The following is a 12,306-nucleotide window of genomic DNA, read 5'->3' on the forward strand; positions in this document are numbered from 1 at the left end:
GGACCTTTCTGCACAGATCACCTAAAATGTTTCTAAAACGTTTTCAGTACCCCCTTTTACAACTATGTATGTCCTGCTCACTCACCCCCCTCAAAATGATTCATGGCTGCCATTACATGATTTCCGCCCCCCCTTTTTTAGTTCTGTGTTGAATTGGTGCTCCAGTGCTGAGATTCTCTACTCCTCATGCTGAGATTCTCTACAGCCTCGTGCTGAGATTCTCTACTCCTCGTGCTGAGATTCTCTACAGCCTCATGCTGAGATTCTCTACAGCCTCGTGCTGAGATTCTCCTCGTATACTGGATGCTTCAAAAATTGCCCTCCCCAATTAAAAAAAAACATAAATACTGCAAATAATAACGCACAGGGCAACAGAGTGAGCCAGGAAATGGCACCAAGGAAGAAGTCCGCGGAAGCAGAGGTGCGTGGGAAATGTAGTCAGTAGATCGCATAGCAACTGAAGACGTTTTCAAAACATTTCATCCTGAGAATCATTTTAAAGGGGAATTCATTTAAAAAGTGTTGAGGGTGGAAGTAAAATGGTTTGGGGTAAAAGCAATGCGGAGCTCTATAGAGAAAACATTTCATTTCCTGCCTCCAAACATTTTAAAAGGTTTGTGGGCCACTTTTGCACATGGCATATGCCGGGTTTCTTTGGCTCTGTCCCATGCTGTTCTGGGAACAGATGGGCCAGTCTACAGTTGGTATTGTGCTGACCCCTAGATGGGAACTCCCTCCAGGTTTTGTACTTTATGTGTGTGTAAAATGCAGTTGCAAGGAGCACCATGGCACAGAGTGGTAAGCTGCAGTATTGCAGTCAAAGCTCTTATCCTCCAACCTGAGGTGGATCCCGGGAGAAGCCAGTTTCAGGTAGCCGGCTCAAGGTTGACTCAGCGTTTATCCTTCCAAGGTCTGTAAAGTGAGTACCCAGCTTGCTGGGTGTAAAGTGTAGATGACCGAGGAAGACAGTAAACACAGTCTGCCTAGTAAACATCATGGTGTGACATCACCCCAGGGGTCAGTAATGGCCTTCAAAATGTAGTCAAGTTGCAGCCAACTTATGGCATCCCAGTAGGGTTTTCAAGGCAAGAGAGGTGGTTTGTCATTGCCTTCCTCTGCATAGTAGAAGCTAGTATGGTAAGAAGCTAAGCAGGGTCAGCCCTGGCTATATTTAAATGGGAGACCATTCAGCCCTGATTAGTATTTGGATGGGAGACCACTAGGGGATATATTCCTTAGTGGTCTCCTATCCAAATACTAACTAGAGCTGACCCTGTTTAGCTTCTGAGATCAGGGCAAACCAGAAATCTGCAGAAACAAATGGCACAGTGCCATGATAGAGAAGCTGGATTTTGTGCGTGTGTGAGGAATGGCATAGCCCTGATTTTAACTGAGGAGTCTTACTGACACTGCTGGGCCCTTCTCCATCCCCTCCAACTTAGATGACAACAAGAAGAAGGCTAAAAGTATCTGTCAGGGTAAGTCTAGACCTGTTGCAGCTTTTGGGTTCCTCTGATCATACTTTGTCACTCAGTGGTTTGACAGTAACATTCATAGGAGAAAATCCCTTTCCTTGTTCCGGGAAGCCTTCCCCCCCACACGTTATGCCTTAAGCTACAGACCTGAGAAGTAAAGAAGGCTTCCTTGTAGGCATCAAGTCTGAAGTCCTGATCGTGCTTAGCTGGCAGGAGTCATCAGCATCACAGCTCCAGTAAGGAAGTGATGGGAATGCAATGAGACAATGAGGTCACAGGGGGAAAAAGAGAAGTTGTTAAAACAAGCCAGCTGGGAGCCACAACTTCTGGTCTTTCTCATGAAAATGCGGAAAAGGTGACTGGACTTGGAAACAGGATTGCAGACTTCTATTGTCCAAGTATGGAAGGATAAGGGGAGGCCAGAAGGTCACAGCAGAATAGAGAAAGAAAGAAGGCAAGCTTCCTTCATAGGGGTAGGGTTAGGGTGGTTTGGGAAAGAGTAGAGGCGGAGCTACCAGGGGAAAGGGGGCACGTTGCACCGGACACGTCCCTGGGGGGGGGCAGAAAAATCACTCCCGTACCCCATGGTGCTCCCCATTTACCTAAGTGAAACAGTGCAGGCTGGAAAAGCAGCCTGATCCCTTCAGGCTGAAAATGGCCTGGTGGGAACTACACTTCCCAGGAGACCTTGTGAGCCCCAAGGTCTCATGGGAAGCGTAGTTTCCACCAGCCCGCTTTCATCTTGAAGGGAACAGGCCGCTTCTCCAGCCTGCACTGTTTCACTAAGGTAAGTGTGGCTGGAGTAGGGGGCAGGGGGGCAGGGCGCTGCAGAAGGGAGGGCGGAAAACACAGAGTGCACACTGGGCACAGTATGGCCCAGCTACACCTCTGGGGAAGAGGGTTACACATTTAACAAGCTGATGAATATTAACAACAAAGGGCTTCCTTTGGCTGCTTACCAGTTCCCCCAGAAATTAGCAGCACAGCATGGCCCTCAATCCCCAATACTGATTAGCAGGTGATTGGCACAGATGTTAGCTGATGCCACCCTCCATTGCACACCTGGATTTAAGGACAGAGACAGATCTGGCCCCCACTCAAATCAAAGACTGCCTTCATTCAAAGATCATCTATTCTTGGCTCTGGAAAGGGAAGGAGAGCACCGAAGTAGAAAAACGAGGCAAGAGCACCGCAGTCAAAATGACATCGGGGAACAGAATAATCAGAACCGAGCCTGACTTTGGCTCAGTGTGTAATCTCCTCACACAGAACAACAGAAGAGGTCCGCTCACAGGAGTACAACTGAAGACGCACTTCACTGCCTAATAGGGGAACACCAGGAATCCTTTGGAGGTTTCACAAACAAGGGAGAGTCTCCCATAGAGCAGTCTGAAATTTCGCAGTACCTATGAAAATTGTTTTGACATCTATCAGTGGACCGCATCAGAACTTACCACTGTGAAGTCGTTACGGGCGACGCAATGAAGAGACGAGATGCAGCGATAACATCCGGTGGAGAGAAGCCAACAGCAGGCTAGCGCGATCCGTGGATCTGGCTACTCTGCCGAGCTGCGGTCCCTGGCACCTTTTATTAGGGTTTTTGGGAAGGCGGGAGAGCGGGAGAATGTTGCACAATACATGACTCATAGGGGAGGAAACGTTCCTGTCTGGGCCTAATCCATACCTGAGGGTATGCACCTTTTGTCCCTTTGTCCAGGACATCTTGTGACCTGTGAGTCATGGGGGTCTTGTGACAGGTGAACGTGTGCGCCCAGAAGGCAACAGATGGCGCAGGCATTCCTGTGCTCTTTCTGAGGCTCTGCTGGGTTCGCTGGCTCACCCCTACACCACTGTATTTCCATTCCAAGAATACAAGAGCCCTCTTGGGTCAGACTGTCAATCTAACCCAGCATCTTGTTTCCAGCCAGCCTGTTGCTTCCAAGACACCCAAGGGGTATGAAGAAAACAGCCAGTCCCTGTCAGGATTTGTAAAATGGCTGACAGACAAACAAGATGGCTGAGATATGTTCAGCTTCCAAGATTAGCAGAAAGCATCATAAAGTTAGAAGTCATGAAAAGTTCAAGGGACAGTTAGGCTTCAGTAAAAAGTTACAAGCGTAGACCTTTGAAGGGATTGGTGGAAAGTTATGGACCAATCGGGGGCTTGATGCTGAGGCAGGATAATATATCCAATGTATGAGTCTGAGCCTAAACTGGAGTTGGGAACCTTTATATGTAACCTCCTACTCTGCATATTCTTCTTCTGTAATGAACTGTCTGTAAAGTAAGCTGTGTGCTTAGGAAATCTGTGTGCTGTATTTCTTTTTTACATTGAGAATTACCCAAAACCCAGTCCTTCATTTTCCATTGATTTTTATATTTTCCCACTGCAACAACCCATACAATAGGATTATGGTCTGAAACCACCCTCGGTTTGATTTGAATCTTCAATGTATTTGCGCTCAACTGTTTTGACGCCCAAACCATATCTATCCTGGTGTGAGAATGGAACCTACTTGAATAGAATGTAAAATCTTTGTGGTTCCCCTCCTTCACTCTCCATATATCATAAAGTTTCAAATCTTCTGTAGTTCGAAGAAGGATTTAGGCAGTTTCCCATCTTTGCTCGTTTTATTTGTAACATGCTTATTTCTTTTTTTTTAGACAGGTTTTTCTTATCTAGATTGGTGTCTACCACACCGTTAAAATCTCCCACTAGTACCCAGTTTTGGGTCTGAAATATTGAGAGTTCCTGGTTCAATTCTTGGTAGAAACTAGCTTTATTTGAGTTGGGGGCATATATTCCTACTATCATGAAAACAGTGTTTTCGAGAGTTATCTCTACTCCCAAAAATCTCCCTGCTTTATCGTTAATTTTTTCCTTAGGGTTCCATTTTTCTGGGATATATGCCACCCCCCCTTTTTTCTGATATCCCGCGTGAAACAATGTTCCCATTTTTTTGTTTGTAATCAATCTCTCCTCCCCATTCTTTATATGTGTTTCTTGTAGACACAGGATATGGTAAGACTCTTTTATAAAATGAGTGCTTTGGTATCAGTTTCGGCAGTCAGCAAGATAAAATCACTTCTGCAATAAGCGCATTCTCCAAACCTCGCGATATTTAGTTTTGCCAAAATATCGTTCCCCTGGGAACTTGCTAGTATCTGCTTCTTCACTTCTCTTTATTTACACACCCTCCTTTCTATTGAGCCCTTTTGCTTTGTATTTACACCAAAAAGAAAAGAAGTGGGATTTATTGCTCCTCCAGTACTTTCCCGATGGTTTCCACTCACCAGACAGTCGCCATCAGTATGTTCCACGTCCGCTTCTCGGGTTTTAAGCTGGGACGATCGGCGCACCGCCTTTATTCATCTCTCGCTGTTTTTCCACCCGAGATTTATTTTCACTCTCTTATTTTTTAAGTCAGTATTTTCTCGTATCGTTCTATTGTAGTTATTTTTTGGTAATTACTTTGGAGTGCATTCAATTTTCATTTATATTTTTAGTTAGTTATAGCTGATGGGTATGGCTTCCTCCTTTGGGCACATTCACCTTCCGTGTTGCGCTGGTTTTGCAGAATAATGGAATTCCCCGGATAGTCTTTCGGTTTACCCGGCAAGATATTCCACCTCGCTAGTACAGAATCTCCTTGAGGAGGGATTTTTCCCCTTTTTCCCAGGGGTAGTACAGATATTCCACGGATGCCTCTGGAGCTCTATTCAGAAGTGTCTGGAGGTCGCCATTTCCCAACCGGAAGTCTTTATTTCCATAAGTGAAGAAGGTTCCTGTTGTGTGCAGAAGACTACACCATTCTCTCCTTGCCTTGAGTACTACCGTTGCGTTAAATTACCTCTGCTGACAGGTTATGGGCCCAGACCAGACCAGCGTCCAGTCGAGTGACCAGTGTCCAGTCGAGTAACCAGTGTTCAGTCCAGAGTACGGAGTTCGGATCAACTCATGCGTAAGAGGGAGGAGAAGTCCAAATTGTGACCTGTGGTGCAGCAGTTTGGAAGAAACTGAAGATGGCATTTGCAGCAGCAAGTATACCCTTCCAGCTACTGAATGCAAGCAACTATATGGCTTGGGCTTGCAAAATGCAGAACTACTTAATCAGAGAAGACCTGTGGACAGTTGTCCAGATAATGCTGATAATGAAGATGGCAAGCGAAAAGATGAGAAAGCCCTTGCATCTATAATCCTAGCTGTGGAGAACTCTCAACTCCTATATGTAAGAGACTGTTCCAGTGCAAAACAAACCTGGGAATCTTTGAAGAAGATCTAACAAGATTCAGCTGGCTCCAAGATGCTGATTGCCAGAAGACTATATAACTGTAAGTTAAAAGCAAATGAATATATGTCTACTCATCTACAGCAAATGAGATCTCTCTTTGCTCAGAAGACAGAGGAATGGACTTTCCTGAGTCTCATAAAGTTTATATCATCCTATCTTCTTTGGATGAAAGCTGGGATCAGCTAGTCTACAGTTTGCAGAGTGTAAAAGAAGAGGATTTAACTCTGTCCTTAGTAACTGCAAAGCTGTTAGAAAGTCAGGAACAAAGAAATTTCCAAAAGGAAAGTCAAGCCTCAGAGAGAAAAGCACAGAGAGCTTATACAGCCAGCAGACATCACCCTGATGGGAGATCTGCAGTTCCTGAGACAACGCCTGTCAAAATCTCTTCAGTGAGAAGGTGTTTCACACGTGGGTCCAAAGATCATCTAGCCCGGAATTGCCCAGCAGCCAGAAGCAAGGCAGCAATACAAGGCCAGAAGGGGCAGAAGGGGAGATCTTCAAACTTCAAGCAAAGTGAATCTGCAATGATAGTGAGCAAAGCTTCAGAGGATCAACAGAGTTCCTGGATCATGGACAGTGCTTGCCAGCACACTGTGTTAACAACAGAACTCTTCTCCTTGAAGTGACTCCTGCTGATGTAACTCACGTGAGTTTAGCAGATGGATCAAAAACTGGGGTTTCAGTTCAAGGGACAGCGTATGTACCTTCCCTTGGTAAAAACTTAAATAATGTTCTGTTTATTCCCCAACTTGATTTCTGTTTACTTAGCGTGGGTTGTTTAACTCAAGAAGGTTATAAAGTTGAATTTGAAAATATGTGCTATGTAAACAAGGGACATGTAAATTGTGCAAAGGGACAACTGAAAGACATGTTGTACTATATGACTCCAAAAGGTAGTGGAAGTGTAAATCAATTGTCTAGTTTAAATAATAAGCCATTGCATGATAACTGTGTTCATGAATTACATCGTGTACTTGGACATGCGGGGTGGTCAACAATTAAGCAACCTGCAAAAGTCTGTGACTTAGATTTGAAACCCTGTAAGCACTACCTAGAATGCTCTGTGTGCAGTGGTTGTAAAGTAAAGGCTTACCCTGTACCAAAAGAGAGCAATAGAAAAACAGACCTAGCAGAAAAACAGTCCATGCAGACCTAGCAGGACCTTTCCAATGTAGTCAAGGAAATGCACAGTACATATTCCTGATAGTGGATGACTACAGCAGGTATTCATACTGTATTCTGCTTAAGCATAAGTCAAAAGCATTTGAAAAATTCAAAAACTGGGTTGCCATAATAGAAAGGAAATTTCCCTACAAAGTGGGGGGGCTTCAACCTGACCGTGGCTGAGAATGGATGGGAAACAGGTTCCAGTCTTGGCTAGAAGCAAAAGGGATTGTGCACAGACGTACTAACCCGTACACTCCTCAGGAGAATGGAATGAGTGAGAGGAGATTGGGAATTCTGCAGGTAATGAGAGATTGTATGCTGCAAGATGCCAAACTTCCTTTTCATTACTGGGGGGAAGCTGTTTGTACTGCAACTTATGTGATCAATCGCTTATGGAGTTCTAGCATTAACCAAACTCCACATTTCATGCTTTTTGGCAGGCAAACATCTTTAAAACATCATAGAAGGTTTGGTAGCTTTGCAATTGTGTTAATTCCCAGTGCACAAAGACAAAAAGGAAAACAGAAATGGAAGAAACTAAGGGGAAAATGAAACTGAAACTTACTGGAAGTACAGGGGTTGGGACCTGGTCCTGACACCCCGCTCCCCTTAAGCCCCCCTCCTACCCGGTTTGTCAGGGTAAGCTCGGTGGAACGCCCGGAGGAGGCGCGGGGCGGCAATGTGTTGGACGGCCACCCACTCATTGTATCCAGGGGGAAGGTTTTTCCACTTGACCAAGTACTGTAAAGTCCCTCTGTGCACTCGCGAATCCACAATGGCAGCAACCTCCTGGTGGATTTCTCCATTCACTATGAGCACTTCCGGTAGTGGGGCGTCTGGGTGCCAGGTATCGTAGGGTGCAGCTTTTTTCAGGAGGCTGATGTGGAAAACCGGGTGGATGCGGCCGAGCGTTTTGGGGAGCTCGAGTTCAACTGCGACTGGGTTAATTACACAGGAGATGCAGAAAGTCTGATGAAACGAGCCCCAAGCTTGCTGGTCCCCGGCAGCCCCCTAGGTTTCTTGTAGACAGGCACGCACAGTCCCCCACCTTGTAATCCGTCAGGCAGTGTTTGCGGTCCGCAAAGCGCTTGTAGTCAGCCTTGGCCTTAGTCAAAGAGTCCAGTGCGTTGTGCCAAGTGTCGTGCAGGGAAGCGATCCATTCTTGTAGGTCCAGCAAAGCCGTCTGGGGGCTCCCCCTCCAGGGGGAAAGGTGAATTGTCATGGCCGTAGATTATGCTGGAGTGAACTGCGTTGTTATACGCGTACTCTGCAAACGGGAGTAGGGAAGCCCAATCGTCGTTGTGTTGATTCACATAGCAGTGGAGGTACTGCTCCAAAATACCATTAACCCGCTCGGTCTGGCCGTCTGTTGCTGCGTGGTATGCCGACGAAAGTCCCAATTCCACTCCCAAAAGTTTCATGAATGCACGCCAGAACCGGGAAACGAATTGTGGGCCCCGGTCGGAGATGATTTTGCGGGGGGGGGGCCATGGAGGCAGTAGACGTGGGTCAGGAACAGGCGGGCCAGCTTCTGAGCCGATGGGGGCCCCCATTCTCTCCTTGCCACGGACTCCAAATTTAGCTGCAGCTCTTGCAAGTTGTCTGTTTTTATGCATTTATAGTGTGGATCTGGCAGCCAAAAGTAATTTTGCCTACCCATATTTGTCTCATGTTGGAGAAAACCCAGGGGCCAGCATTCCAATTTCAAAAAGCCAGTTATCGAAACAAGATCAGAACTCACAATAACACAGCAAATGTGGTGCAGTGGTTAGGCCATGAGAATAGCTTCTGGGAGAACCTGCTCTGCCATGAATCCCTGCTCTGCCATGGAAGCACGCTAGCTGGCCTTGTACCAGTCACTTTCTCTCAACCTGCCATACCTCACATGGGTGTTGTGAGAATGAAATGGAAAAGCACAGAACGCATGCTTCCCTATGCTTCTTGGAGGAAGGGCGAGATAAAAATCTACTAAATAAACACATACATTTGTGGCATGGTAGAAGAAGAAGAGGAGGAGGAGGAGGAGGAGGAGGAGGAGTTTGGATTTGTACACCCCCCTTTCTCTCCTGTAAGAAGACTCAAATCTCCTTCCCCCCCCCCCCCGCAATAACAAACATCCTGTGAGGTGGGTGGGGCTGAGAGAGCTCCGAAAAGCTGTGACTAGCCCAAGGTCACCCAGCTGGCACATGTTGGAGTGCACAGGCTAATCTAGTTCCCCAGATAAGCCTCCACAGCTCAAGTGGCAAAGTGGGGGGAACACCCCGGTTCTCCAGATTAGAGTGCACCTGCTCTTCACCACTACGCCACTGCTGCTCCTTAGAAGAAGTAGCTAAGGGTGGGTAAAATGCTGGACTGTTTTGGCATTTTTCTGAGACAGACATTTGGGGTACAGGCCACAATGTTGAGCTCTGGACATTCTTTCACTCATGGAAGAGCGTCGGAAGATCCAAGTCAAGGACACCATCTTCCTGGCTATGAAGATGAGACAGTCTTTAGTGCTGTTGGTCTCCTTGCCTTCTAGTTGCTTGCCCACTAAGGTGACTGTGACTGACAAAACAGCCCCTGGTTCACAATTGTGTATGCCACAATATAGGCAATGATCTTTTAGGTGCCACAAACCAGATGGCTTTGACAATCTCAAAGGCATGCAGTTAACTTCCTCACAGGCCCTCTCCTCCTCCTGCTGCTCCTGCTGCTCCTGCTGCTCCTGCTGCTCCTTTTCCTCTTCCTCTTCCTCTTCCTCTTCCTCTTCCTCTTCCTCTTCTTATTATTATTATATAAATTTAATTAATAAATAAAAATAAATAAATAAATATTATTGATTGGTTTTATATACCACCCTCTCCCCAGAGGGTCACTTGCTTATGCTGTTGAGGCCACCATTTATACACTCTTCTGACCATGACTTGCAGGAAGTCTTCTTGACTTCCTCTGACAGGAAAAGCAGATATGGCAGGGTTACGGCTGGGGGAAAGATCTGGAGAGGACCAAAGGAGACCACTGTCTCAAGCCAGGAGCCACAGGCTGTGCTGAACATTCCGGTGGCCTGAAACGCATCTTGAGAAACCAGGATGGCACTGAAACAGTTTTGCCTGGTTCAAAATCTGAGGGCTGATCAGAAGCAGACAACTCAGCACAGGACTTGAACACTGAATGAACAGCCAGAAGTACTGGCCTTCCCCTCCTCACTTTCTCTCCCCCACCATTTCCCCCACCATTTAAGGCAGTCACTTCTTTCCTTTTCGCCTCCCTTCCTCATCAACCCATCTGCTTGCCCCTCGTCAAGTTCCAGAAAGAAAAGAAGAAGAGTTTGGATTTATACACCCCCTTCTTCCTCTCCTGTAAAGAGACTCAAAGGGATCATCTTTGAGGGGCTTACAAACACCTCTGCAAGGGGCTTGCAAACTCAAAGGGGCTTACAAACGCCTTTTCCATCCTCTTTCTACAACAGATACCATATGAGGTGGGTGGAGCTGAGAGAGTTCTGAATGATCTGTGACTAGCCCAGGGTCATCCAGCAGGCTTCATGTGTAGGAGTGGGGAAACCAATCCAGATAAGAGTTCCCCAAATAAGAGACCGCCGCTCATGTGAACCATGTGGACCACTTCTCGTGTGGAGAAGTGAGGAATCAAACCCAATTCTCCAGATTACAGTACACTACACTACCCTTAACCACTACACCATGCTAGCTCTCATTCTGACGTAATCGCCTTCTAGGGAACTATATCAGAAAAGAGTACTATGTGCGCCCTAAAGAACAAAAGCACAAGAATATTCCCACAACCCCCACTAGTGGTTATTACAGTGGTTCTCAATCTTCCTAATGCTGCGACCCTTCCGTACAGTTCCTCATGTTGTGGTGACCCCAAACCCTAACATTTATCCATTTTTACAGATGGAGAACACTGATGCAGATAGTCTTAGGCGACCCCTGTGAAAGGGTCGTTCGACCCCCAAAGGGGTCCCGACCCACAGGTTGAGAACCACTGGGTTATTACATTAAGAAAAGTATGGGAAATGTCCTCTACTGACACCATACCCAAGACTCACAGAACACAATCAAATAACAACGTAAACCATAGCAATGATAAGATATTGGTCTCTTGTGCCGATGGGTGGTTTTTCCTGTGGAAATTTCATCTGGCTCTGTATCCTTCCAGATATTACCCAGCACACTGGACTGAGGCTCTGCCCTCCCCACTCCAAACCTACCCTGTCTTTTACCATGACAGCAGGTCCCACTGGGACCACTAGCAAGAATCTTCCAGTGCCAAGTGCAAATGCTTGGTTGGCTCCAAGCTGAGCTGTCCCGGGGGGGGACTCTGTGGACGCAGCCAAGAATGGAAGCCAGCCAAGCACAGAGAATCCAGGAGGGCCTCCTCAAACCAGAATTCAGCTAGCAGGGGGGAGGGGTCCAGCCAGAGAAGTGGGAGCAAGCCTGTGGACGGAGGCTGCAAACAGGGGCCAGCTTCTAAACTGCAATTCAGCATATAAACCTCGTCTGAAGTGTCATAATGCTAAACCTCAAGGATGGCATCTATTACCTTCAACCCCCTCCTCTCCCCCCGCCCCAGCCATTAATCACACCAGGTCACAGCTGTAGTTCTCTGTCCCATCCCAGCAGGTCAGTTCAAATTCCCTCTCCTCTCTCTCACACACTCACATGCAAACACATCACACGCCACAGCCCATGTTTGTTACATCCATTAAAGATTTCCTGCTGAGATCCTTTGAGGAGATCGATTGTTCGAGGGGGAGGGGGTAGAGGGGGATTTGTCTCCCAACGCTGATCGATTCCGCAAAAGATCTGGCTTTAAACTGTCAAATTTGCCTTTTCTCGCCAGGGGCCGGGTAGACGGGAGGGATGGGGGCGGGGGTACCAACATTCAAGAAGGGCTGGATAGGTCCTATATGGCTCAGAACAAACCCAACGCATGGATGCCCCTGCAGCCCCCAGGAACAAACTCCACCCATTCGCACGCCCCCCCACATCCGTCTACCTGTCTTCTGAGCTACAGAGAGCAAATGCAGTCCATTCCCTTGGAAAGCAATTAGCTAGGGATGCGTGACTTAGCCCTGCTCTCCCTCCCACCCACCCCCCTACCCCGCTCATTTTAATGCATTGCACTATGCTGGAAGAGACTGAGTCTTTCATTTTAGCTCCCTGCTTGTGAGTTGTCACGCAAACACAGCGCTGGCATTTCCCCACTGCCAGGAGATAAATACCTGACAGGTAACCAAGAAGGTGATGAGGCCTGTCAGGTGGGCTTTGGGGTGGGAAGAAGAAATACTCCAAGTTGGGGGATTTGGAACATGCTTGAGTGCAAGGTTGCCACGATTTGGGGGCCTCTTTTATTTTAAAGAGGCAGGC

This window comes from Sphaerodactylus townsendi, linkage group LG03 (assembly GCF_021028975.2).
Source record: "Sphaerodactylus townsendi isolate TG3544 linkage group LG03, MPM_Stown_v2.3, whole genome shotgun sequence".
Lineage (NCBI taxonomy): Eukaryota > Metazoa > Chordata > Lepidosauria > Squamata > Sphaerodactylidae > Sphaerodactylus > Sphaerodactylus townsendi.